The following is a 26038-nucleotide window of genomic DNA, read 5'->3' as shown; positions in this document are numbered from 1 at the left end:
TCCAAAGAGTTCCTGGAAAATTAAGCCTTCTCCACTAGAATTTTGCGCTTAATGCTTTGTTAGAAGTGTTGGATATCTCAAACCTAAACCCCCTTGAGACTTGGGCAAGCAGAGAGTATCCCAAGCAATCAAAGCCCATTTGCTTTGAAGAGAAACCCCATCCCATAGGAAAGAGCGTTGGGTGCTTTGGAGCTTAGTTAGAATGGCTTTGGGTGCCACCAAAGCAGAGAAACAATATACAGGTAAAGACTGTAGAACTGACTTAAGAAGAGTGAGGCGACCTACCAAGTTTAGAGAATGAAAAGTCCATCTTGATAAATTCACTTCAAATTTTAGCATAAGATCTTCCCATACTGAACATCTAAGAGGATTGAGAGTGAGAGGGGTGCCAAGGTATTTGGCTAGAAGGGAACTTCGTTGAAAACCCAGGAAGCAAGAAATATTGATTTGCACTGCCAAAGGAGTGTTGAAAAAGAAAATCTGGGATTTTCCTTTATTGATTTTAGTTCCCGAGGCAATAGAGAAGGTGTCCAAGATGTCCTTGAAGGCCCTAGATTCACTAATGGTTGGGGAACCCATTAGCAGTGTGTCATCCACAAATTGTTGATGTGCAGAGCTTTCAGTCTGAGAGCCCAGGTCAAGGCCTTTGATTTTCTGTGTGGAAAGAGCTTGAGAGATGGCACGCCCAAGGCCTTCAACAGCCAAAAGGAAAATATAGGGAGAGAGAGGGTCTCCTTTCCTTATACCTTTGGATGGAGTGAAAGTAGTTGATGGGGATCCATTGACCAGGATTGAAAAGAAAGCTTTTGTGATGAGGGACATGACCCAAGAAATCCACATCCCATGAAAACCAAAAGTAGAAAGAGTGTGAAATATGTATTTCCAACTAATTTTGTCAAAGGCTTTCGACATGTCCAGCTTGAGGATCATGCCTGGATTTTTGGTAGTATGAAGAGAATGCAATTTCTCTTGGATTAGGATAATACTATCCATGATTTGTCTCCCTTCCATGTATCTTGTTTTCTCTAGAGAAATCAATTGTGGAAGAAGATGTTTAATTTTGTTAGCTACAATTTTTTATATAATCTTGTATATCACATTGCATAAAACAATGGGTCAGAAGTTTGATGGGGCAACTGCTTGAATGGACTTGGGCATTAGGGCAATAAAAGTGGCATCAAAGGTTGAAAGAAGAGAGGCCAATGATCTTGAATCTTCTACGACTTGCCAGATGTCATGACCAAGAATAATTAACAGGCTTGATAGAATTCGGTTGTATATCCATTTGGGCCAATAGCTTTGTTCCTTGGCAGTCCCATGACTACTGCTTCTACTTCCTGCAAGGAGATGGATTTTAAGAGTGTCACATTTTGTTCTTTAGTAATCAACCTAGGGATGTGTTGCATAATTCTTTTGATTGCAGAGGCTCTATCTCTTGTGGGCTCTGTTAAGAGATGGCTAAAGTGCCCTAATAGAAGATTTTTCATGTCTGAGTGATCCTCTACCCATTGATTGTTGGGTCCCCAAAGCTTGTGGATTTTGTTTTGATGCCTATAGTTGATCATAGATCTATGAAAAAAATTAGTATTACGCTCACCTTATTTCAGCCACTTAACTCTTGACTTCTACTTGTAGAGTATTTCTTCTTGGGCCAATCTCTCTTACAGCTGGTGCCTGAGGGTGCCCTCTTTTTATTTTAATGAGTTGTGCTACCCCTCGAAATTATGCTCTACTGAATCAAAAGTCTTGTCCATTCCATTCCTTAATATTGTGCTTAATGAATTTCATCCTTTGTTGAAATCTATACATCACCCTTCCTTGAATGAAGGTCGATTCCGACCACCATTTTTGCATGTTGGGGAGGAAATTAGGGTGCCTAAGCCAAAATGCTTCAAAGCAAAATGGCTTATTTCTTGGGGATGTTGACCAGTCCAACTACACAGCGATGGGCCAATGGTCAAATCCATAACTTGGGAGAATTGAAGCATCGAGCTTAAGGCCTGACATTAAGAGCTCCTCATAAGTTAGGAAGCGATCAAATCTCGAGGCAACCTGGTGATTGCCTCCTCTTCTATTGTTACAGGTGTGAGTACCATTTGATGTTTGGACATCAATTAATTTGCAAAAATTTATGAAAGAGTTGAAGGAGTCTGCTACTTCCTCCAATTTCCTTATTCCACCCTTCGCTTCTTGAAGGGTTCTTATTAGATTGAAATCGTTAACTACAATCCAGGGGTTTTGCCTGACCAACTCATGCACAAAATGAAGGTTGGAAATGAGAAGTTTCTTGTCAGAAGGGAGTATTGCCCCAAAAATGTTCAAGAGGAAGTTGGATTGGGAAGAACCTATTAGTTGGAAAAGAACTGTGAGAATCCTAGGAAGGGAGAACGATTCCCAAATAGCAATTGTGGAAGGATTCCATATATGGGCTAAACATCCTGAAGTGTCTACTGCACAATGTAACATGAATTCACAATTTATCCACATTGAGGGAATGCTTTGTGAAAGAGAATGCTAAGAGCATTTGGTTTCTTGAAGCAAAAGAATGTTAGGTTGATTCATGGAAATTATATTTTTGAGGATGTGATGCTTTGATTTGTCGTTTAATCCCCTTACGTTCCACGATAGGATCTTGATCATTGCGAAGAAGGTTGGGAGGTAAAAAGGTTTTTCATTCGTGTCACCCTTCATGAGTTAACCAAAAATTCTCCCAAATCTTGTAGTAGTTGACACTGTTGGATTTTCGTCCTTTTTTCTTTAGTTCTTTCATGTTTGGTGGGGGTTCCTATGTGGCATTCCTCTTTATCCCTTGCAGTGAGAAGGATGTTGAAGGGGAAGAGATAATACTTGGCTTATTGGCTTGCTGCAAGATCACATCTTGGTGTCAAAGATAAGCATGAGCTACCAGCTGGATTTGGTCCTCAGGAATCATAATAGGGTCTTTTTGTTGCCACTCGGCTATCTGTTGTAGGTCCATTGCTTGTAGCTCCGGATCTTGTAGATCCTCTTCCTCCATCGAGGACGAATACTCCCCCGTGGGATCAAGAGCATTTTGAGGCTGGTTTAAAGTCTCCATGGTTTCCTTGTTCTTCTGCAGTTGAACTTCGTTTGCGTGGCTTATAGCTTGAGTCACCTCTGGTTCATCTATTTCATCCAATTTCAGAACTGAGAATTTATTTTCATTCTACACATTTGAAGCGTTCGAAGGACTGCCCTTTTGCTTAGTAGTCCACTTCCGCCCAGTTACTGTTTTAAAGCCCTCATCTCCTTGCTATGCATGGAAATGCCTGCATTTGAATGAGATTTGCTCGTAGTCTATAGATTGTTCCCAAATCTCATCTTCACAGCTAAGTTGAATGCTGGCAGGGAGGGGTTTCGTGAGATCCATATAAACGCACAATCTTGCATAGGAAGTATATCTTCCTACCTTCGTTATGTCTGAGAGCATAACAAACTCTCCCAACTTGTTTCCAATGTGGGCTAAGATTTTTGGGTCCCAATATTCCCAAGGTAGGGAATATAATCTAATCCAAACTGGAAGATTGGAGAAGTCTTCCTTCTATGGATTGAATTTTGGAACCCATGGTTTGATGAAGAGACCGATAGAGTTCATGAAATAGGGTCCTCCCTGCAGAATATTGTCCCTATCTTCAATGTTATTAAATATTACTGTGAAAAAACCCCGTGAGCCTAATTTCAATTCTATATCTCCCTTAATGGTCCAATTTCTCCTTAGCCAATTGAACAGAGTTTTTCCTACTGGGCAGGGGCTGATGAATTTGCAGATCATCATTCTTTCCTTCATCCTTTCAATGGTGGATCCTAATTTTTCCACCGGGATCTCTTCTTGAGCTTGCAGTCGACAGGGACCTGAATTTTAACTTGATTTGGCAAGTGAATCTTAGATTGGAGCGACTATTGGTTTGTGGCCAAAACTTGATGGCGCCATTGGCTTGGCTTGCTAAGAATGTGTGCGAGGAGTGTCGATTCACAATGGTTGCTGCCTAGAACGATTGGCAGTCACTGAACTGTAAGAGGGTCCGCCATTGGCCCCCCAGGAGGTGCTATGCGAGCCGACACAAAGGCTGTAGAAGCTTCCAATCAATGCAGGTTAAAGAAACCCTAACAGATCCCAAATCTAGATTCAACATTAATTTAACCTGATATTCACAAATAACCATTGATATCAAATTAAATTGAATTCAAATACATAAATTATAATATAATAGAATTTGATAAAATTAGGTTTTGGCAAAACATCAAATCAAAGAACTATGGCATCCTTTTGTTAGTTTCCTTTACGTTGGTTGAAAGTTAAATCTCGAAAAAGATACATTAGTTAATGAGTTAGGAGTTAATGGATTCCATTATCTTCCTTATTGGTTAATTGAATTGGAAATTGAAAAATAAAGATCGTATTTAGCCTAATTATTTTCACGCTCAATTTCACTCGCTGGTCGATATGGTTAGCGAGTACTAGGCCTATAGTTTACCTATATGATGCCTCCTCCATGTGCCACGCTTCCCAAGAAAGTGGTAATGGTTTTTTAAACTTTTACTCCATGTTAAGATGAGATCATTTAAATCTCTGCCACGCTTACTTATATCTATCGTAACACTTAAAAGAGTGGTTTCTAAAAATATGAATAGACACAATTATACGATATGTTTTGATGAGTTAATTTTTTAGATGTAGATTTTGGATTTGAAATTTAATTAGGAACCTTTTAATCAAATTAAAAAATTAGAATAGTTAGTTACAAATATGAATAATCAAGTTTTTAATTACGTTAGGTATATTTTTTACTAATATATTAATACATATATATTTTTAGATTTATTTTAATTCTCAATTTACCAAGTGCCGAGAGTGATCAAATCTATTTTCACTATAAAAGAAGTTTGCATATCAAGAGATTTGATCCTTTTCGACGCTTTGTAGATCAAGCTACATTCCACATAAATACCATAGACCATTTTATTTTTATAGGGTTTTTTTTTTGTTATTTTTTTTTTTATCTTTTATTTATTTTGACCGAATTAATTTTTTACTTTTTTTTTTTTACAGAAACGGTTAGTTTGATGTATTAATTCTCGGCAGAAATGCCTCATTTCAGGTTACAATAAAATAGGTAGAACTCGGTTTTCTCCTCGGATAGGAACCAGATGGTTCCCCCCCTAGTGAGCTTGCGAATTCTGTAGACTATCATTCAATTGATCTTCTCTATCTTTCTTGATTTACATATGTAAACAAACTGCTCCAATAAAAGACAGTAAAACATTTTAAGCTAATAGTCAAGGGATAGGATCCCAGCCTTCGTCTTCGTTTCTTAGGAGGACTCCGTGTGGGAGGAGAGTCGCTTTGTTGGCTTCAACGTCGGCTTCTTTATTGTTGTCTCTCTTTACATGAAAGAATTCCAGGTTCTGAAAGGAATTTATCAGAATTCTAATTCTGCTCATCAATCTTGATAGCCTTAGATCAGTAGGAAGAGAGTTGTCCACAATGATCTTTATGATGGATTGGGAGTCCCCAAAAACAGTTGCCTCTTTGATACCCAGAGAAGTGAGCTGTTTGAGACCCTGAAAGAGAGCCAGAGCTTCGGCTTGGATGCTTGTATTGAAGCCCACTCCCCAGGCAAATCTTAGTTCAGTTCTGCTCTCTGCACTTTTGATTACTCCACCTGCACCGGATATACCAGGATTACCTTTTGCTGCCCCGTCAAAAAAGAGAGTGTTTCTTTCCTTCTTGCTGCAAAACTCAGAAAATTCTACAGCCTCAAGACGGATTTGCCATTTTTTTAGGAGAGGAGGAAGTCTGGCAATATCAGTGAATTGGAGATTAAGGTAAGCGCCCCATACAGCTTCTTGGCCGCTTAGATCTGCCCTGTCAAGCTGATCACCCAAACAGTCTCTTAGATGACTTTTGATTTTTTCCCATATGATCTTGAGATCACTCTTTTTGTCTCTGAAAATTCTCTGATTTCTTTCCAGCCATATATGCCAGCAGATTAGTTTAGGGAGGACGAGCCAGGCTTCTTTGATGTGGACGTTCTGAGGGGAGCCACCTAGGTACCTTAACTTCCAGTTTGCAAACAAATCTGCGCAGCAGTTTGGCAAGGCGAAGTCTACGTTCCACGGTTTTAAGGCTTCAGTCCAAAGTTCAGAAGAAAACTTGCAGCGGAGCATAAGATGGGGGGCGTTTTCCTCATCGACCCCACATAACGAGCAGCGGGATGGCCCTATGTATCCTCTTCTTCGAAGCCTGTCATCTGTCAATATTCTTTGGTGGCATAAAAGCCAACAGAAAACGTCTATTTTTGGAATCGAAGTCCGAGACCATATACCTTGCCAAGGCTTCGGATCGGGGGGGACATGAGGTCGAAGGGAGAGCTGATTGTAACCTTGCGCAACTGTGTAGCGTCCAGGGGTCGGACCCCATCCCCTGATGTCGGGCTTCCTGGTGTTCAATGGAGCTTTGCCTGCTAAGAGGGAACAGAAGGAGACGAGTTCGCTGGAAAGATTGTGGGGAACCTCAAGATTGATCCAGTTCTGCCATTTGCCATTCTCCCAGTGAGAAATATCCCACAGAGTTTTAAGACCCGCTCTGTCCATCCAATCTCTCAACATAACCAGAGAGCGATCTTCAGAGAGGGGCTCACTACCCATGATGCGGTCATCCCAGATGTTGATGCGCTTACCATTTCCAGGAATCCAGTGTGCGTGAAGGTTGATCAAGGGGGCCGCTTTGATGCACAATTTGTGAACCATCGTTCCGGTTTTTGGTTTGGGTTTGTCCAGGCAGCGGATTCTCTGCCCACCGAAGTATTTTCTCCACATCGCAACCTGAGCCCAACCCGGATTTGGGGCAATTATCCTCCACATTAGCTTTTCGCCCAAAGCAATGTTTTGCTTACTGAAGTTCTTGAAATTGAGGCCTCCTTCCATTCTGGGTAGGGAAATTGTGTCCCAATTTAAAAGGGGAATTTTTTTCTCATTAGCTTTGCCGCCTTTCCAAAAGAAATTCCTGATATAATCCTCCATTTTTCTCATAATACCAACAGGGGCCATCATGACTGCAGATTGGTATATGGGAAGGTTGTTCAAGACAGCTTTGACTAGCACTGTCTTGCCAGCCAGATTGAGCCAGTTGAAGCCCCAGGAGTGAATTTTGAGCTTAAATTTTTCCAATAACGGCAACCAATCTTTGCTGAGGGCCCTTTTTTGGAAAACAGGGAGCCCCAAATACTTGAAAGAGGTCCAAGAAGAGGAGGCTGCGAAGCCAAAGCAGTTGGAGATAGCTTGAAGGGATCTGGCAGAAGAATTCCAACAGTAGATGTGGCATTTGCCTTTGTTAATTCTGCTTCCTGAGTCTTCACAATAAGCATCCAGCACTTCTTTGAAATGATTAGCCGTGGTCAAGGAGGCAGCACCCAGCAGAAGGGAGTCATCCGCAAATAGCGCATGATTTATATTTTTTACACCTCTTGCAATGTTCAGTCCCATTATTTCTTGATCATTCTGTTTTTTGTTTAGAAGGAAACTAAGAACAGAAGCTTGGAGGACAAAGAGCAAGGGGGAGAGGGGGCACCCTTGTCTCAGCCCTCTAGAGGCTTTGAAAAAGTCAGTAGCCCTCCCATTTACCAAAGGGGCAATCCAGGGCTCACTAATACAAGCCTTGATCCAATTGATGAATTTGAGTCCAAAGCCAAATTTGTGGAGGACCTCGAACAGGAATCTGTGTCTTACCCTGTCAAAGGCACTTTCAAGGTCTAGTTTAATAACCATTCCTTTCTCTTTCCGGTTCAGGCTTGAATGGATCGCCTCTTGGACCAAAATAAAATTGTCAACAATCTGCCTTCCCTGGATGAAGCCTCCCTGATTCTCGGGGATGATGTTAGGAAGAATGATTTTTAATCTGTTTGCAATCAATTTTGTTATCAACTTATAGCCTATATTGCAAAGGGAGATAGAGCGAAATCTGGTGAAAGAAATGGTGACTTTTTCCTTAGGAATAAGGGCCAGAAAAGCCGAGTTGGTACTTCCCCCAATTTTTTGACATGCTTGAGATTTCCAGACCATTCTGCATAGATCTTTTTCTACTATCTGCCAACAGATCTGCAAGAATCTGGCTGTGAAGCCATTCGGCCCCGGGGCCTTATCTGGCTCCATTGCAAAGAGAGCGGTTTTTATTTCATTGTTGGTGACTTCTGCTTCCAAAAACTGATTCTTTCTGGTAGTGATCAGAGAAGGTACCTCGTCCACTGAAGTTGATGCAAATCCCTATCCCTCTTCTTTATTATACAACTTTTTGAAATGGAGGCAGGCAACCTTTTTTATGCTTTGTATGTCTTTGTGGCTTATATTCTCTTCCTTGATTCTAAGATGGAGTTGAAGCTTTTTCGGGCTCGGGCTTGCTTATGGAAGAAGGAGGAATTTCTATCTCCAGCCTTGAGCCAAAGCCTACGGGATTTAATCCTCCAGTACTCTTCCTCGGCTAGACTTGCCTTGAGAAATTTTCCTTGTAGCTCGATTTCCTTATCTAGAGTTTCTTTGTGATTTCTTCATTTTCCGACTTCAGATGATGAGTCTCAAGGCATTCTTGGATCTTTTTCCTTTCCATTGTTGGGTTAGGAAGGGATTTGACCCAAGATTTCAATGCAGCTTTCACTCTCCTGAGCTTTTCCTCCCATACAAAGAAGGCAGAGCCGTTAACTAGTTGCTTCCAAGTATCTTTTACTAATTGCATGAAGGTCTGTTCTTTAACCCAGAGGGGACTGAATCTAAAGGGAATAGGGCCTTGATCCATGTGTGCCAGGAGATCGAGCTTAATGGGTCTGTGATCAGATACACTGCATGGAAGAATATGCATTCTAGAATCTAATCCAAGGAGAAGAAAAGTACTTTGAACAAAAAAACGATCTAACCTTGCAGCGATGTGTCCCGGACCGAGTCTTTTGTTGGACCAGGTGTATTTGCCCGACGAGGGTTTTATGTCAATCAGGTCCTAGTCCTGAAGCAGGTCCTCAACCCATTCTCGCGCCGGATCCCTTACAACGCTTCCTCCACGCTTTTCAGCCAGAGAGAGGGTAAGGTTAAGGTCCCCTGCGATGATGACATTCCTTAAATCTTCTGAATCTGCCATATTTCTGATGGATTCCCAACAGCTCTTTTTCTCACCTGCGCTGGTTGGAACATACACATTGAAGAGGCAGAGGGTCTCATTTGAATCAACATGTTGCAGCTTAGTGAGCAGCCAATGGGTGTTGGCGACATCTTTGATCTTTGAAAATTTATTTGCATTCCAAAGGGTGCCCAGTCCTCCTGACGCACCACGGGCTGAAACAGCTTGCCCTTCACTTATTTTCCACAGATTTCTGACAATATGGAGGAAGGCCTTATCCTCCATTTTAGTCTCCTGGATGAGGAGTATATCAGGAGATTCAGTTCTTATCAGGCTTTTGACGGCTTCTTCTTTTATTCTACTCCCCATACCCCTACAGTTCCAGGAGACGATCTTCATCACTTGATTTTTTAATGGGGAGCTCCTTTAGAGCTCTGAGACTGGTTTCTGGTCATCTTCGGAGTTTTTGCCAAGAGTTTCTTGAGGGTTGGTTGGCTTCCTTGAAGTTTATCTTTATAAGTCTCCTGTTCTCTTTTCTCACGGGCTGATTTTCAGCCTCTTAGTGATCTTCTAGCCGAAGTTTGTGAATCCCCTATTTCACCTTCTTCTTCTGAGTCCTCCGATCCTTGCTCTTCCTCAGCCTCTTCTGTGGGTATCTCTTTCTGTTTGTCTGAATTAGGTTCAACTTGCTTTGATCCCGAGGGGGGCTCCATGTGAGGCGATACTTCATTCTGAATCTCTATTTCTTGAGGGTCTTCTGATGCTGAACTTAACAACGTGTATTTGTTTCCTTGTTCTTCCATGGGGGGAGATTGAGCCCCAGGGCCTGACTGGGGGGCTTTGCCATTTTTATTTCCGGTTCTAGGGTTTTTATGAGCGGGTTTGGTCCTTTTGACCTGTGTCCATCCTTCCTCCTTGTTTTTCTCCCCTTCACTATTCTTTGGACAGCCTCTAGCAAAGTGACCATAGACATGGCACTTTCTGCACTTAAACGGAAGCTGCTCATAGTCCAGCTTTTGGAGATGCATCCAGTTTCCAACCTTTATCTTTATTGCCTCAGGCAAGCCCACCTCAAGATCCACTTCAACGCAGATTCGAGCGCAATCGAATTGATCTTTGTTGTTAGCTCGGTCTATAAACTTGCCCAATGTATTCCCAATGTGTTTGAGGGACTCCCAGTTCCAACAGTGCATTGGCAGGTTGGGCAATCTAACCCACACAGGGACGGCTGTGGGAACGTCAACTGCTGGATCAAAATCAGGTGTCCACTTGTTGAGATACAGCCCTTGAGGGCCCATGAAATAGGGTCCATTGCGGAATATCAGTTCCTTATCCTCCTTTTCAGAGAATTCAAAGAGGAAGAAACCCTTCCCTAGAAAGTATGAGGTGACTCTGCTTTTGATCAGCGGTGCCCAGTTCCTTGCTACCCAGCTCTCCGTGGTTTTGGGGGAGGGCCAGAGTCCAGTGAACTGTCCAACCAAAGCTCGCTCTGCCAATGAGAGGGCGACCTGAATCGGCCCCTCAGGAGGGAGCTCAATCTCAGGAATGTCATCCAGGCGCTTGACAAACTTCGCGGCTTCAGTCGCTTTCTTCTTTGGGAGAGATTCCAGCAACTTTATGAAAGCCTCAGCATCAGAAAGGGGAGGCGATGTCGGGTCCATTTCACCGGCGGCTTAGCTCGGTCGGGGCGAGCTTGCCCAGGCTTCAGAGATCATAGTCCTTCAATCCAACCCAGAGGAGTAATGGGACACCGCACAGGTTGGGGATCAACTCGAAGAGGGAGCGTCAGGCAGGAAGAGAGGCACCGCGCAGAGACGGATCCGCGCAGGGAACCTCCGAGGCGGCCACAGGGCCGAGGCAGGTCTCGAGCGCAGCGGGTGCAGAGCGGGCGGGTTTTGTTTGTCTTTACTTCCGTTGGGAATAAGAAAAACACAACCATTGAATTAATTTTTTTACTTTACATTATATTGATCTTTTAATTTAATTTAATTTTTAATTTTAATGTAATTTAACTTAGTCAAAATGTTAAACATTACATTACAACATCTTTGCCATACTAGGCTGAAGAGCATCTCTCGACGCAATTATAGATTTATTTTTTTATAATTATTAGTATATATTTATCTTAACTTCAGATTTACCAAGCACTAAGAGGGATCAAATTTCTAAAGATACAAATATTTTTTTGACTAAAAAAAATTGACAAAAAATTAACACCTCGAGAGATTTAATTCCTCTTGGCACTTTGTAGATCCAGAGTAAAGGTAGATCTATGGTGGTTAATATTATCATATTTATACAAATTTCACACACAGACACACACACATATAACCTGGAATTTTTTTTTGCAATTGCAATTATATTTATATGTTATAAACAAAATTACAAGTGTATATGTCATTTGGCATTTACATGGTTGATGTAACCCTGAAGGATTTACCTCATTGGTCCAACAAAAAACCAATAGTTTTGAGAAATTTTCTTCCCTCTCTCCCACAAAATCCCCCCCACCCCACCCCCCCAAACCAAAATCATGTTTTTATAATTCTGCCCTGAAAAACATTAAATTGTCTATGTAGAGGTACTAGCCAAAATACAACATGATTCTATATATGCTTAGAAAGCATCAAATAAAAAATGTTAGAAAATAATGGTTTGTCATTTTCCACTATGCCCAAAGGTTGAGAAGATATTCTTGGTGTTGGCCTGCTTCTTTTCTTGTGACTTTACATGATCTTCCATTCATATTCTGATCAAGAGCTCAAGACCAAGTGTCGAAAAATGCTCAGATTGAGTTGGAACCTGAATGACCGGATAGGTCTCGTCTTCCTAATTCCGACACCGTGAACGGTTCGAAAAACAGACTCCGTACGCATAAGTTATGCCAATTTGAAAATCACCCAATAACCTTTAGTTTTGAATAAAAAAATAAAAAAATAAAAAAAAGTTGAAATAGAATATTCCAGAGAATATTCCTTTCAAAATATTCCCAAAATATTCCATTGAGGGCAGCCAATAGAAGGGTGCTACGTGGCAAGCCTGAAGGTTGCCACGTGGCCCCAAGGTTGAACGAGTTGGGCATATGGCAAAAGTTTTGGGTAGATTGTAGTTTGAACCTGTGACCTCCTTTTGTATTAATCCAACGGACTACCAACACACCACTATGGCAGAACTTGAAAGGCATTGGCAACAAGTTATATTTAATGTGTGTAAAGGGTTTGGGCGAGGCCCGAAGGGGGCCAGCCCCTGCTCCACGAGACCATAACCCAAAATCGTGGCCTAAAACCTTAACCGCCGGTGGCCAATCCTCCAACGGTTAGTGCAGTGGACACATGCAGCAGGGATCCCGAACCTAACTGACAGTCATGGCGCGAAATCCGAGATTAACCCCAACCGCCGGAAATCGGTCACATGCATATTAAATAACTATAGTTAAGTCACGATTAAGTTGGCGGAATTCTGGCGGAGGCGCCATTTTTCAGCGGTCCTACCATATTTGGCGGGCTTATCTCACCCTTAACTAAACTTAACTTGAGTTTTTTTAGGGGCAAACAGGCAGCTCATAAATTGGCCATAACTTTGGCTAGGAAAAGCCTTTTGAGACGATATATATATATATATTTATTTTGGGTCTCTTCGATCTTCCGAAGACATGGGCACAGGTTTCACAGCTGACAGAGGTCATTTTCAAGTGATTTTGCTTCGTGGAAGTTCAAGGAGCCACAAGGGCCATTTCAGTGATTGGGCTGTGCTGGGCTAGGTTCATCTGTTTGAGGTGAAACAAAAGCCTATTTCTGCTGTAAGGAACCTTCTGAATCCAATGAAGGTGATTTCAGAAGCATTTTGAGACTTCTAAAGGCCGAGATGCTGAAGAGAAGTTCCAGGCAACCCAGAGCCAACCATGGGAGAAGGCTTAGATCGGGGATGCAGTGCTTAATTTGAGCAAATGAACAGTCATTTGTTTATTTAAGATATGTGCTGGAGACATTAGCAGAGGTTTCAGAGATATTTGAAGCATTCTGAAGGAGTTTGTGCCATTAAGAAGCTCAGGGAAGCTTAGTTCACCTATTGAAGGAATCAAGTCCAAGGGATCCTAGATCTGCCAGCACAAAGAGGACAGTCATGACAGGGATGTATATGGTTTTTCTAAACCCATAGGTTCAGTCAGTAACCTTTTGGAGTTGAGTGTGGAACTTGTAAAAGAATTCAAGCCATAATCCCAATAAGCCAAGTCTAGTTGACTAGAGCTCACAGGAGACGTAGCCCACGAGATTGGGGTGAACTCCTTATTAAATTTGTTGTTATGTGTGATGTTTATTTGCTGCCTTATATGTCTGATATATATGTTTAATATCAGCTGAAACAAATAAAGTTAAAACACATAAACAGAAGAAAAGGCATGCACCTCTTTCAAGCTAAATTTTCGCATAACGTCAAGTTCAAGCAAGGTCTTGTTTAATTAAATATGAGTGTTTACTTCTATTATTTCTTTAGGCAGAGTCTGTATAGGGCTAGGTAGCTTCTGGATCTCATCCTCTCTTTAGAGGTGACATATCCAATAAATGCCTCTACACTCTATCTCTGTATTAGAAATAAGAAGTTCTCATATTTTCAGATTTGAACTTGGAGTATTTTTGTACTCATTTACATAATTGAAAATGGATGCATTGCACCCTTTTTCAAGTACCTTCCATTTTCAGATCATGTTGGTATCAGAGCACTTGGTTTGCTTGATTGACATACAATGGCTTGATTGTATAGCTTGAAAGGTGTTTAAAGCAGTGTATAAGATTGACTGCTTTACTATTTTGCAAACTGCATGTTGTTTGAGTTTGCTTGAGCTCATTTTGGGATAGTTGATGTTGACCCTTTCCAAGAGTTGAAGACATTTGGTCAAAAGCTTGTCATTGTTGAAAGCTTTGAGAACTCTGTTTGAAGTTCTTTTTGTTATTTGACCATTTACATGATGTCAATTTCTTCTGCAAGTGAAGTTTCCTCCTTCACAAGGTTCTTTGATGAGGATATGAAGCGTGAATTCCTTATATTGAAGGATATGGTGCAGATCTTGTTTGAGAATAGAAGAGAAAGCACGAAGCTTCGTGAGAAATTGTTAGCCATGAAGCAGGAGAAGGAAGAAATTCTTCAAAGATTGCATGATATGGATTTGCAGCTTCATCAAGCCCAAGAGGATTTGATCAAGAACATGCGTGAGAAAGAGGTAATCCATTCTGATTTGTCTTCAGTTTCCTCTTTAGAAAGATGTGTTGGATCTTTCGAAAAGCATACAAGGGGAGTAGGATCCAAGTTAATGATTAAGATGGGTTATGAAGGCAAAGGATTAGGAAAGCATGCACAAGGCATGATTAATGAACCCCTTTCCGTTGAGGAACGACCCAAGAATCTTGGACTTGGTTATGTGCGATCTAATGGCGAAGACTCAAAAGCCATGAAGGCATGTGAGGCTAATTCAAAGAGAACTTTTGTTCCAAGTTCCACGAGACAAATATGTCAAGTTTGTTTCAAAAATGATTGTCATTGCTTTAAGCCTTTTTTGTAGCAAGAAGATGGTATACATGCAGCTTATGGCATGCATGCAATTTTAGGTAGTTTTCAAGACACGAACAATGATGTTAGTCTGTAATTGAAAACTGGAGCCTCTACTAGTTCATCTGCGAAATCCGAGATTAACCCCAACCGCCGGAAACCAGTCACATGCACATTAAATAATTTCAGTTAAGTCACGAAAAAGTTGGCATACTTTTGGCGGAGGCGCCATTTTTTGGCGGTCCCGCCATATTTGGTGGGCTTATCTAGCCCTTAACTAAAGTTAACTTGAGTTTTTTTAGGGGCAAATAGGCAGTTCATAAATTGGCCATAACTTTGGTTAGGAAAAGCCTTTTGAGACGATTTTTTTTTTTTTTTGGGTCTCTTCGACCTTCTAAATCCATGGGCACAGGTTTCATAGCCAACATAGGTCATTTGCAGGTGATTTTGCTTCATGGAAGTTCCAGGTGTCACTAGGGCCATTTCAATGATTGCGTTGTGCTGGGCTAGGTTCATCTGTTTGAGGTGAAACAAAAGCCTATTTCTGATGTAAGGAACCTTTTGAATCCAATTAAGGTGTTTTCAGAAGCATTTGGAGACTTCTAAAGGCCGAGATGCTAAAGAGAAGTTCCAGGCAGCCTAGAGCCAACCATGGGAGAAGGTCTAAATCAGGGATGCAGTGCTCATTTTGAGCAAATGAACAATCATTTGTTTATTTCAAAAATGTGTTGGAGACATTAGCAGAGGTTTAAGAGACATTTGAAGCATTTTGAAGGAGTTTGTGCCATTAAGAAGCTCAGGGAAGCTTAGTGCACCTAATGAAGGAATCAAGTCCAAGGGGGCCTAGATCTGCCCGCACAAAGAGGACAGTCATGACAGGGATGTATATGGTTTTTCTAAACCCATAGGTTCAGTTATTAACCTTTTGGAGTTGAGTGTGGAACTTGTAAAAGAATTCAAGCCATAATCCCAAAGAGCCAAGTTTAGTTGACTAGAGCTCACAGGAGACGTAGCCCACGAGATTGGGGTGAACTCCTTATTACATTTGTTGTTATGTGTGATGTTTATTTGCTGCCTTATATGTATGATATATATGTTTAATATCAGCTGAAACAAATAAAGTTAAAACACATAAACAGAAGAAAAGACATACACCTCCTTCAAGCTAAATTTCCGCATAACGTCAAGTTCAAGTCTTGTTTAATTAAATATGAGTGTTTACTTCTATTATTTCTTTAGGCAGAGTCTGTAGAGGGCCAGGTAGCTTCTGGATCTCATCCTCTCTTTAGAGGTGACATATCCAGTAAATGCCCCTACAGTGTATCTCTGTATAGGAAATAAGAAGTTCTCATATTTTCAAATTTGAACTTGGAGTATTTTTGTACTCATTTACATAATTGAAAATGGATACCTTGCACCCTTTTTCAAGTACCTTCCATTTTCAGATCAGGTTGGTATCAGAGCACTTGGTTTGCTTGATTGACATCACAATAGCTTGATTGTATAGCTTGAAAGGTGTTTAAAGCAGTGTAGAAGATTGATTGCTTTACTATTTTGCAAACTGCATGTTGTTTGAGTTTGCTTGAGCTCATTTTGGGATAGTTGATGTTGACCCTTTCCAATAGTTGAAGACATTTGGTCAAAAGTTTGTCATTGTTGAAAGCTTTGAGAACTCTGTTTGAAGTTCTTTTTGCTATTTGACCATTTACATGATGTCAATTTCATCTACAAGTGAATTTTCTTCCTTCACAAGGTTCTTTGATGAGGATATGAAGTGTGAATTTCTTATATTGAAGGATATGGTGCAGATCCTATTTGAGGATAGAAGAGAAAGAATAGAGCTTCATGAGAAATTGTTGGCCATGAAGCAGGAGAAGGAAGAAATTCCTCAAAGATTGCATGATATGGATTTGCAGCTTCATCAAGCCCAAGAGGCTTTGATCAAGAACATGCGTGAGAAAGAGGTAATCCATTCTGATTTGTATTCAGTTTCCTCTTTAGAAAGGTGTGTTGGATCTTTCAAAAAGCATACAAGGGGAGAAGGATCCAAGTTAATGATTAAGATGGGTTATGAAGGCAAAGGATTAGGAAAGCATGCACAAGGCATGATTAATGAACCCCTTTCCGTTGAGGAACGACCCAAGAATCTTGGACTTGGTTATGTGCGATCTAATGGCGAAGACTCAAAAGCTATGAAGGCATGTGAGGCTAATTCAAAGAGAACTTTTGTTCCAAGTTCCATGACAACAATATGTCAAGTTTGTTTCAAAGATGATTGTCGTTGCTTTAAGCCTTTTTTGTAGCAAGAAGATGGTATACATGCAGCTTATGGCATGCATGCAATTTTAGGCAGTTTTCAAGACAAGAACGATGATGTTAGTCTGCAATTGAAAACTGGAGCCTCTACTAGTTCATCTCCTCATGGAGGCAAAAAGGATGAACATGCAAATCAGCACAAGAGGTATACATCTTCTCATGATCAATTTGATTGTGTTTCTGCAAGGCATGAAAATTTTACATGCTTTAATCGAAGAAAGATTTCTTGTACATATTGTGGTAAATTTAACCATCATGTTTTGACATGCTGGATGAGGAAGAAAGCACACAGGAAACAAATGAAGCAAAGACTACCTTTAAAGAAGGTGCATAAGATTTTCACTTTTTTCCAAAAGAAGGTACATGTTGTCTCTCATTGTTGGACTTTACATCCAACTCATCGTCCCACACACATGCAGCAAGAGGACAAGAAGATTGACAAAGATGGAACCACGGATTCCATTATTGATGTGGAACAGGAAGTTTCACATGAGGAAAAGTTGCAGCAGCAAAAGTCACCATGGAAGTGGCTTGGTGAGAAGTGGATGGACTTCTTGACACAGTAAGACGTACTCCTTTTGTACATATGTAAATTTCGGATGTATGCATGTATTCTATGCTGTAATATCTTGTTTGTTTTGAGCCACCTTAGATCATTGATCAAGGTAGCGTTGTTTAGTTTCATTCTGTAATTTTCTCGCCAGAAAATTTCTGTGTGAGTGCAAGAAAGACAGTTGTGGACAGGAGGACAAGCGCATTCAGGAAGGGAAATGTCAATTTCTTTCCATTTGTGGTTCAAAGTCATTTTCCATGCAAAGCAAATGTTTGAAGGGCTGAAGAGAAGAGGATGTTCATTCTCTCATTGTCTGTACTACAATTCAGTTCAGCATTTCAGTAAGCTTTTGGGGACCAAAAGCCTCTCATTTGGGAGGTGTGATCAGGAGCTCAAGACCAAGTGTCGAAAAATGCTCAAATTTGAAAGTTCTTAGATTGAGTTGGAACCTAAATGAATGGATAGGTCTCATCTTCCTGATTCCGACGCCACGAACGGTTCGAAAAAAGGACTTCGTATGCAGAAGTTTTGCTAATTTGAAAATTGCCCAATAACCTTTAATTTTATTTATTTATTTAATTTGAAATAGAATATTCCAAATAATATTCCCAAAATATTCCATTCAGGGCAGCCAATAAAAGGGTGCCACATGGCAAGCTCGGAGGCCGCCACGTGGCCCCAAGGTTGAACGAGTTGGGCATATGGCAAAAGTGTTAAGTGGATAGTGGTTTGAACCCGCAACCTCCTTTGTATTAATGCAACAGACTACCAACACACCACTATGGCAGAACTTGAAAGGCATTGGCAATAAGTTATATTTAACGTGTGTAAAAGGTTTGGGCGGGGCCCGAAGGGGGCCAGCCCCCGCTCCACGAGACCATACCCCAGAACCGTGGCCTAAAACCTTAACCGCCGGTGGCCAATCCTCCAACGGTCAGTGCAGTGGACACATGCGGCGGGGATCTCGGACCTAACTGCCAGTCAACTGACAGTCATGGCGCGAAATCCGAGATTAACCACAACCGCCGGAAACCGGTCACATGCACATTAAATAACTGTAGTTAAGTCACGATTAAGTTGGCAGACTTTTGGCGGAGGCGCCATTTTTTGGCAGTCCTGCCATATTTGGCGGGCTTATCTGGCCCTTAACTAAAGTTAACTTGAGTTTTTTTAGGGGCAAACATGCAGTTCATAAATTGGCCATAACTTTTGCTAGGAAAAGTCTTTTGAGACGATTGATTTTTTATTTTTTTATTTTGGGTCTCTTCGACCTTCTAAAGCCATGGGCACAGGTTTGAGGTGAAACAAAAGCCTATTTCTGCTGTAAGGAGCCTTCTGAATCCAATGAAGGTGTTTTCAAAAGCATTTGGAGACTTCTAAAGGCCGAGACACTAAAGAGAAGTTCCAGGTAGCCTAAAGCTAACCATGGGAGAAGGCCTAGATGAGGATGCAGTGCTCATTTTGAGCAAATGAACAGTCATTTGTTTATGTCAGATATGTGTTGGTGACATTAGCAGAGGTTTCAGAGATATTTGAAGCATTTTGAAAGAGTTTGTGCCATTAAGAAGCTCAGGGAAGCTTAATGCACCTACTGAAGGAATCAAGTCCAAGGGAGCCTAGATCTCCCTGCACAAAGAAGACAGTCATGACAGGGATGTATATGGTTTTTCTAAACCCATAGGTTCAGTCAGTAACCTTTTGGAGTTGAGTGTGGAACTTGTAAAAGAATTCAAGCCATAATCCCAAAGAGCCAAGTCTAGTTGACTAGAGCTCACACGAGACGTAGCCCACGAGATTGGGGTGAAATCCTTATTAAATTTGCTGTTATGTGTGATGTTTATTTGCTACCTTATATGTCTGATATATATGTTTAATATCAGCTGAAACAAATCAAGTTAAAACACATAAACAAAAGAAAAGACATACACCTCTTTCAAGCTAAATTTCCACATAACGTCAAGTTCAAGCTAGGTCTTGTTTAATTAAATCTGAGTGTTTACTTCTATTATTTCTTTAGGAAGAGTCTGTAGAGGGCCAGGTAGCTTCTGGATCTCATCCTCTCTTTAGAGGTGACATATCCAGTAAATGCCTCTACAGTTTATCTCTGTATTAGAAATAAGAAGTTCTCATATTTTCAGATTTGAACTTGGAGTATTTTTGTACTCATTTACATAATTGAAAATGGATACCTTGCACCTTTTTTCAAGTACCTTCCAGTTTTAGATCATATTCAGTCCAGCCTTCGAGAGGCCATTTGCTTCATTATTCCTATGGTGGCAAACATGATATAAAAAATATCAAAGAAAGCAGATTGTAGACAACATATTTTGGGGTATAAAGGAAGAAGAGTATAGTTATGTAGTTGAGTAGATCCTTTCATCCAATTGATAACAATCACAGAGTCCCCATAAACATGCAAAGAATGTATTCCAAGCTCTCTTGCGAACTGCTAAATTAGTTTTAAAGAAAATAACTCAACATAATTATTTATAGCTTGGCCAATGTTTGCAGAGATGTGAAATGACACTGAAGAATCCAAGTTTAGGACTCCCCCTACACCACCCATAGATGGAGATCCTTGGATAACTCTATACAAAAAAGCCTAGGGACTGGAGGTGTCAATGTTGATTTTAGTACAAGAGGGGTGAGAAGAATTCCATAGAGGAGACTTCAACAAATTTACAATGGCAAGATTGTCTATGGCAATTCTCATTGTCAAGGGGCTTTTATCCTTAAATATAGAATGATTCCTTTCTATCCAAATGCCCCATGCCATCAATAGTGGAAGCGCCTTATATTTAGGAGGGACTAAAGATTGAAGCCAACTTTTTATATTGTCCTCCATTGAATTTGCTTCTTAGGTGAAATTTTAACTTTTCATTTCATTGATTTCCTTTGAGATTGATTTCAAAAAGGAGCATTTAATGAATACTTGTGGCATTGTTTCATATTCAAATTTGCCTAAAGAACATATTCTCGGCCCCTAGAAAGACCATTTATGCAGAACATCCTAGGTAAGCTCCTTATTTTTTAGAAGTGGGCACATAAAAAAGATAGATTCGGGAGGGCAGTTCAATTTCCAAAGATTTTTCGTCCACCATGGGAAATCATTAGAAGCCAAAGATCTCGATAGATGAAGATATCTATTCTTTAACAAGTAGATCCCCTTTGGGTTAGGGGACCATATTAGGTTGTCTTCTTGATCAGATAGAGAAATGTTAGACATTTTTAAGGCCTGTGTGTAGGCTAACTAGGTTTCATCATAGTCCCCATCGAGGAGTAGGTCCTATTTTGAGGCCTAGTGTTAGGATACCCATTGAGATGGTCCCCTTGAAATCTGGTATAAAGTATACCATACCCCTCTATTGAGCACCTTTACTAAAGCATTTGGCATTCTCTTCATGTTATGGTTGCCTATCCAAGGGTCCTTACCCAAAATGACCTTTGTATCATTCCCAATTTTCCAATAGAGGTTTTCACTGATAATGCTGTATGTTTTTTAAATTACTTTCCATATGAATGACCCGTTCCTTGGGTAGATTTTCGGGAGCCTAATCTAGTCCTAATTTGCTAAAGGGGAAAAAAATGTGATTCATAATCTGTTCCCATAATCCTTGCCCTTGTATAATCTTCTAAACTCATTTAGCAACTAGAGCTTTTGAGAACCAAAGGGGATTTTTTAGCCCCTGACCCCCATGATCTTTTGGGGAGGCAATCCACTTCCATGATGCGAGAAGAAAGGATTGTTTATCCTCCCCACTAGCCAAAAGAAAAAAATCTGATGACATCCTAATGTTCTAGAGGATATTGATTAGGATCCAAGATAAGGATGCGCAAAAAACTAAAATCACTTCCAAAACCACTTTACATAGAACTAGATGACCTGCCCTCAAAAGCGATCAATTGCCCCATATTTGAATTTGTTTTTCAATATTTTCCAACAACCAGTGCCAATCATATTTAAGATAATTAACAAGCTTTATTAGGAAACCCAAATATTTGAGACCTATTATTAAAGAGCAGATCATGGTGGAGAACATGTTTTTAATAGTGGGCTTGAGGCCATCTCGAACTCTCCCCAAAGGATCAGTAAAGTGCTCAAAATTCAAAGTGTTCAAAAGTGATAGAAACATGTACTAGAGTGTAGATCTCGACAACCTGAATCCAACACAACTTGAATTGCTCAAAACTGATATCGTGTTACGATACATATAAGTACGCATGGCCTCCAAACGGTGAACTTAAGTTTTGTTATAGGCCAAGTTGCCTCCACATGTTTCGAATGCATGACCTTCAGTTTACAAGCGCAACGCTTTACCACTAGGGTGCAGGTGGGACTTAACCATATTAGTCCCCAATTTTTATTTAAACTTTATGCAAATTTGTATTGGGGGATAGGGCTAAGGCTTGGCCCCCGGTCACCCCACTCCCACGAGACCGCAGGTAAGGGAGTTGAGGGTTCGGGCCTAGCCCCAACCCACAGTTCTAGCACCTATAGTTATAATCCACTGGACCATATGCCAAAGCACGGGAGCAGATCAAATTGGAGGCAGAGTTTTAGGGACCAATCTCAATCACATAACCACCATATAACCACACTCTCATTGGGGTGTTCAACAGTTAGCGTGGATTTTGCGATGGGCGCAAAAAGTTTGGGATAAGCCTTGGTTTTATGGGCACATGGAACCAACCATCGAAGAGCCAAGGGCTATGCCGGCAGGGGCAGGCGGTTAGCCCTATCCCCGGGGAGCATGGCCCCATGTGACTATAATTTTCTGCCTTCAGGGCTTACTGGGAAATTAAAGTAGTTGAAATTTTGCACCCAATTGGGCGGGAATCTCGTCGGTGCTGGGTGAAATTGTCGCTCGGCGCTCCCGGAAAAGGTGGATTCATAGGATGGATAATAGTCCAATGCATTCTGTAGTGCAGTTAGTAGAAGAAGCTTAGGGAGAGCATAACTTCTTCAGTTTTTGGCCAAATTGAGCCCAACAAAAGCCTAGCTAGGGGTTTTTGACAGTTTTGAAGCCATTGGGGACATAATATTTATATTCTAAGCACTCTAAATCCATGTAAACACAAATTTGAGTACTTAATGAAAGAGACCCAACATTGGAAGCTGGACCAGGAGATGTAGCCCAGGAGAGGGGTGAACTCCTTTATCATTTTTTTTGTTGTGTTTCTGATATGATATTTTGTCTCTATTTTATGTTGTTAACTAAGTTTAAAAATCATAATTTTATGTGTTTTGTAAAGTGATCCATTGCCTACAACACATAAGAATTTGACTTGCAAATTTTTCCATCACCGTAAAATTTGAATTACAAATCAAATGTAGATTTTCCTATGTTTATTGTTATTCTAGTGACCTTTGAAAAAGGAGAAAGTAGATCCTTAAGAATGAGAAGGTGGGTTATATTCCCTTTAGAGAATTGATATATCATCTACGAAAAGCAGGTGCAAAGAAAGCATCCATGGGAGATCTGGACTCCTCTTAAAATTCTTCTTTGATTAACATTAGAGATACGTTACTTAATCCTTCCACTACTAGAAGAAAGAGGAGGGGGAGGATAGAAAACAAACTTGTATTAATCCCCTTTCTGCATGAAAGTGTGTTTTTGCTCCATTTAAAATAATAGAAAAAGAGGAGGTGTTGATGCAATTCATGATCCATGTTATAAATCCATGACAAAAGCCCAAATGGATCAATAATAGATGAAGATAAAGCCAACTTATTCTATTGAAAGCTTTTGATTGGTCCACTTTATATAAAATATGCTCTTTGCTTTCTCCTATGTTTATATATATGGAATTAGACAATGAAATCAATCAAAAGAGATCAAAGGAGGAAGGGGAGCTTGATTTGGGGATAAGGGCGATGAAGTTGGAGTTGAAGGGGGAAAAAATCTCTCTTGAGGCTCTGGGTTATTCCACAACAACATGGAGGTCTTCCACAATGAAATCAAACATTCAATGTAAAATTCAATTAACAAACCATCTGGGTTGGGACAATTACCTTTCTAAAAGTTGTGAATGACCTTGGAGAATTTTTTCTTTGATACTTCTATTATTAAGGAGGAGTTTCCATCTTCATGAAAAAAGTGACGGAAAAGGGTATCCACTTTGAGGGTTTGTTGAATGATGGATCACTAGGGGAAGGAGTAAATGTCTTTAAAGTATCTACATCCTTCCTTAAGTATATCCTTAAAAGAAGTTGCAAAAAAACCATCAGGCTTTTCGATCTCCCAAATAGTATTGATTGATTTTTCGTGGTTTGTAAGTATGTGAAAAAAAATTGTATTCTCATCGCCCTCTTTCAACCAAGTAGTCGAATCTTTATCCTCCATTCCAAATTTCTATCGAGTAGATTTTTTTTCCTTTTTTTCCTCTAAAGTTTTGATCTCTAGTTTCCTATTAAGAGTGTCTGGGATAGATGCACTTTGCTCATATAATAAATTGAGATTTGTCTTTGTTGCTGTCAATAATTTAGAATCCTATTTGTCATGTTCTTTACCCACTTTATGATAATTTCCTAAGCCATTTTCAGGTTTTGATGGAATTGGACAAGGGGGAACTCAGAGGAGGAAGTGGATAGGGGGATCCAAGAGGATTTAATCGTATATGTAAGAGAAGGGGACTCTTGTCGGGTAGGATTTAGTTTGAAATGGGTGGGGGGTTCAGGGGGGAAGGACCAATGCTTAACATAATAGGGGAATGGTTAGAGGCTCCACCCATAGATTGGCTTTGAAAGTTCCTGTATCCCAAGTCCATCCAGGCTTTAGAGATGAGAAAATGATCAATTCTTTTGGCTATATGGTCAAGGCCCGATCTATTATTTGTCCATGCAGGGAGCGATTTAGTAGGCAAAATGTCCAACAACCCCATATTTTCAAATAGGTTTACAAAGAAATAAGTTAGAGGGTTAATTCTAGCCATTATTTCCCAAAGTTCGGTTGTTTCCAACGAGAATTTCATATCTCCCCCCAAAATACCCTCCTAGAGTCTAGAAAGGAAAATTTTGAGAAATTGTTCCAAGGCCCATAAATATTTATATAGAGCAAGGGTTTATCAAGATCTTTGGAGAGAAAGTTCGTGGCCAGTCTAGAGTTGAAAGACTAGGCATAATTGAAATGAACTTAATTTGTATCCCAACCCATGAGAATACCCCATGATTTACCTTAAGCATCAATAGTAAGAAGTCCCAACTAGGGAGGAAATATTTGAGAGGGGAAATTTATTTGGAACCTTCCCTCATAGTTTCCTGTAAAAAATTAACTTGTGGGGAGTGAAGACTAGCCAAACATTGCAAGGCTAGTTTTTTGGAAAGGTTGGCCAAGTACCTATAGTTGATAGAGAGAAAATTCATTTGGGGAGAGGAGTAAGCGTAAGATCTCTAAGAGGTTGAAAGATCAATTTTTGCTTCCTAGTTTTAATTTTTGAATCTGTCGCATAATTTGAGCTATAGAAAGAGAGGATTTCCCACCTCTTCCTAAGGGTTTTTTTACACCAAGGGATGACCACAAACCACCACTGGGTTCAGCACAAATCCTTCAAGAGAGTCCTAAGATGTTGATGGGAGGGATCAGACCAAGGATTAGAGATTATATAGAGGAGGACAAAGAGGGAGAGTGGGGAAAGGGAAATGCAAAGAGGAGGGAAGTGACTTAACAGAGGGAGAAACTAGGGGGCGGGGGGTGGTGACAAGAGGAATAGGGTTTAGGAGGGGAGCAAGGGACTTGTCATTTGAGGTAGCTAAAGGAAAGGGAGTAAGGGGAGAGAATCTCAAAAACCTAGGACTAGGATTAGCACAAAATGAATCTAAACCATAAATAAAGGGGTTTTCTGAGAGCATAACTATACCTTCAAAGGGTTTGTCCTCCCTATGAAAAGTAATAATAACTTCACAATTTGTGATGTATACACAAAGAGGGTCCGAAGGACTATTGGAGTGGCCAATGGGAATTTGCTTGTCATCATCCTTCTGAATCTGTGAGTTGTGTGTTGGAGGATCATAAGATGTATTGTCCATTGCTTGTTCCATGGGCAAAGAGATAGAGAAAGGATCGTGCTTCTTAACCCAATGCTTTGGGATTTTTCCCATATCGCAACCCTTGATTGTGTGACCATATATATAGCATTGAGCACATCTATAGGGTACCCCTTCATAATCGGGGTTCTATTGGTGTTTGAGAGAACCTGAACTTATGGAGATAGAGGCCGACAACCCCTTTGTCAGATTCAAAACCACCAAGATTCTTGCCATTCCCATATACCCTGAAGATTGGTAAGAGTAATGTGTGTCATAGAAAAATCCCAAAGCATTCCCTATCTCCTCAAATACATCCACCAATAGAAGATAAGAGGGAGGCATGGAAACCTAACCTAAATATGCATTATATCTAGCTTTTCCAACCTGGTGTCAAAGTCCACAAACCAGGGTTTTATGTGGAGGGCTTGTGAGCCTTAGATCTAACGACCCTCTATAATTTTTTTGGCATCCTTCTCCC

The sequence above is a fragment of the Pinus tabuliformis genome, chromosome X, assembly GCF_031772625.1.
Source record: "Pinus tabuliformis cultivar Carrire ecotype Pingquan chromosome X, CPIR1, whole genome shotgun sequence".
NCBI classification, from domain to species: domain Eukaryota; kingdom Viridiplantae; phylum Streptophyta; class Pinopsida; order Pinales; family Pinaceae; genus Pinus; species Pinus tabuliformis.
Note: the sequence above shows the minus strand (reverse complement) of the source record.